Raw genomic sequence first — 3640 nt, forward strand, 5'->3', positions numbered from 1 at the left:
AGTGACTTTCGCTTTCTTCTTTCTATTTATTTCTCTAAATGTTGAACATTAAATATGTATTTCTTTCCTGTAAAAAGAAAAAATCGTTGTTTTTAAAGAATGAATTCAGCATTCAACTGTCTTATAAACATTAATCTAAAATAAAGACCAAGGGGCTGGGCGTGGTAGCTCACACCTGTAATCCCAGCATTTGGCGAAGCTGAGGTGAGAGGATCACATGAGACGAAGAGTTCAAGACTAGCCTGGGCAACATAGTGAGACTCTTCTCTACAAAAAGCTTTTTTAAGATTAGCCATATGTGGTGGCCTGTACCTGTAGTTCTAGCTACTTGGGAGACTGAGGTGGGAGGATCACTTGAGCCCGTGAGTTCAAGGCTGCAGCAAGCTATGATTGTGCCAGCCTGGTGCACTCCAGCCTGGGTGACGAGCAAAAACCTGCAAACAAAATAAAGACCAAGGGAATTAGTATGCCATTTTAAATCTCTAGAAGACATGATGAATTTATGTATGAATGAATTAATAAATATTTAGTTGTCAGTAGGTATATGCAGTATGTTAGAATCAATAGTTAGATGCATCCAGAAGTTTGTCTAAAGGTGAACCCTGAAAGTAAAACTAGTAAGACTCAACATAAACTGGGTTAAATTAGCCACTAATAAGAATCTAGTCAGTATGATTTGATGTCTAAGAAGCTATAAAAAAATTACAACCTATTGGCCAGGCATGGCGGCTCACACTTGTAATCCCACACTTTGGGAGACGGAGGTGGGTGGATTGCTTGAGCCTAACTCTTCAAGACCAGCATGGACAACATGGTGAAAACTTATCTCTTAAAAAAAAAAAAAAAAATTAGCTGGGCATAGTGGTGTGTGCTTGTAGTCCCAGCTACTTCGGAGGCTGAGGTAGGAGGATCACTTGAGCTCAGGAGATGGAGGCTGCAGTGACCCATGATCACACCACTGTACTCTAGCCTGGGTGACAGAATGAGACCATGTCTAAAAAAAAAAAAAAAAAAAAAAACCCACAAAACTACAACCTATTGATATTATTTTCTTCCTCTATTCTATTTTAATGCTTCAAATTAGTATTTCACATCGTATGATTGGTATTGTTAGTTATTGCTACTAACAATTTACCCCAAAACTTAGTGCCTTAAAACAACAAACATTGATTGTCTCACAGTTTCTGTGAGTCAGGAATCTGGGTGCTGATTAGCTGGGTGCCTCTAGCTCAGGGTCACTCATGAAATCAGTGGGAAGATCTACTTCCAAGCTCACCCATGGTTGTTGGAAGGACTTAGTTGAGGTGTCGGACTGAATAACTCAGTTCCTCACGACTTTTCACTGAAAGTTTCTCCATAGGGCAGCTCACAACATACCAATTGCCTTTCCTCAGAGCAAAGAACAAGAGAAGCAGCTACTGTCTTTTTGTAACCTAATCTCTGAAGTGGCATACAGTAATTAATACTTCTACATCCACTTGTTAGAAGTGAATTATTGGCTGGGCGCGGTGGCTCAAGCCTGTAATCCCAGCACTTTGGGAGGCCGAGGCGGGTGGATCACGAGGTCAGGAGATCGAGACCATCCTGGCTAACATGGTGAAACCCCGTCTCTACTAAAAATACAAAAAACTAGCCGGGCGTGGTGGCGGGCGCCTGTAGTCCCAGCTACTCGGAGGCTGAGGCAGGAGAATGGCGTGAACCTGGGAGGCGGAGCTTGCAGTGAGCGGAGATCGCGCCACTGCACTCCAGCCTGGGTGACACAGCGCGAGACTCCGTCTCAAAAAAAAAAAAGAAGTGAATTATTTAGGCTGGGCACAGTGGCTCATGCCTGTAATCCCAGCACTTTGGGAGGCCAAGGCGGGTGGATTGCTTGGGGCCAGGAGTTCGAGACCAGCCTGGCCAACATGGTGAAACCCTGTCTCTACTAAAATACAAAAATCAGCTGGGCGTGGTGGCGCATGTCTGTAATCTCAGCTACTTGGGAGGCTAAGGCTGGGGAATAGCTGGAACCTGGGAGGCAGAGGTTTCAGTGAGCTGAGATCTCACCACTGTACTTCAACCTGGGCGACAGAGCAAGACTCCCTCTGGGGGAAAAAAAAAGTGAGTTACTCAGTCCAACCTATATACAAGGGGAAGGGATCACACAAGCTGTAAACAGTAGGAGGCAGGGATCATTGGGGGTCATGTCACAGGGGTCATACCCTACTACAGGTATAAAAACATTCATCAAACTTTGCTTGCTCTGATGTCATCACTATATTCTGAATGTAATTTTATTTCATATATGAGTTGTCTACAAGGAGAGAAAGTATACTAACTAGCACACAGGTATTCCTCATCATTTATTACATTAATATTTTTACATGCTTGAATTTTGCCATTTGTTGGACTTGTGATTTGGGTTACTGTGATTCCATGTCCCTAATACTAGTCAGTATCTGAACCTGAACTTATGACCAGACCCAGGAATAGTTCTGCCTTGAGATGGCCTACCTGAGCAGTTAGGAGGCTGCTCTGGGCAGCAGAAGTGACAATATAGAATGCATACTTGAAAAAAAATGCATACATGGGCCAGGCACATAACTTGGGCTACGTTACTTGTGTATAAGCAAATTTTGGTGTAAGAAACATTTCTCCCAACACAACATCAAATTCTATAGTTCTATTAAAATACATACCTGTGTACCTTAAGAACTAGATGACTTAATTTCTCAGTGCAGTATCTACAAAAAGATAATGCACACACAGACACAGACACACACAAATAAGTGCATGTGTAACAGGTAAAATCTGAATAAGCTCTATGGATTATACCAGTCTCAACTGCCTGATTTTAATATTGTGTTATAGCTGTGTAAAATGTCAACATTTGGCTGGGCACGGTGGCTCACGCCTGTAATCCCATCACTTTGGGTGGCCATGGTGGGCCGATCACTTGAGGTCAGGAGTTCAAGATCAGCCTGGCCAACATGATGAGACCCCTCATCTCTATTAAAAATAAAATAAAATAAAAAAATAAAAAAAGCCGGGCATGGTGGCATGCACCTGTAAACCCAGTTACTCGGGAGGTGGAGGTAGGAGAATTACTTGAACCCGGGAGACAGAGGTTGCAGTGAGCCAAGGTAGTGCCACTGCACTCCAGCCTGGGCAACAGAGGGAGACCACGTCTCAAAAAAAAAAAAAAAAAAAAAAAAAAAAAAAAGTCAACATTTGCAGAGGCTGGAGGAAGGGTACATAGGAATTCCCCATATGTTTCTTTGCAACCTCCTGTGAACATGTAACTTTTTTTTTTTCCCAAGATGTAGTCTCGCTCTGTCTCCCAGGCTGGAGTACAGTGGCTGGATCTTGGCTCACTGTAACCTCCATCTCCCAGGTTCAAGCAATTCTGCTTCAGCCTCCTGAGTAGCTGGGATTACAGGCACAAGCCACCACGTCTGGCTATTTTTTGTATTTTTAGTGCAGACAGGGTTTCACCATGTTGGCCAGCCTGGTCTTGATCTCCTGACCTCGTGATCCAATTGCCTCAGCCTCCCAAAATGAAAAGTTTTTTTTGACAAATAATCTGTTCCCAAAGTAAATTTAGCCCTCAACCTCTTCTGTAATTTATTTATTTATCTTTCAATGTAATTATATTGTAAAG

Source organism: Papio anubis, chromosome 17 (genome assembly GCF_008728515.1).
Source record: "Papio anubis isolate 15944 chromosome 17, Panubis1.0, whole genome shotgun sequence".
Classification (NCBI taxonomy): Eukaryota; Metazoa; Chordata; class Mammalia; order Primates; family Cercopithecidae; genus Papio; species Papio anubis.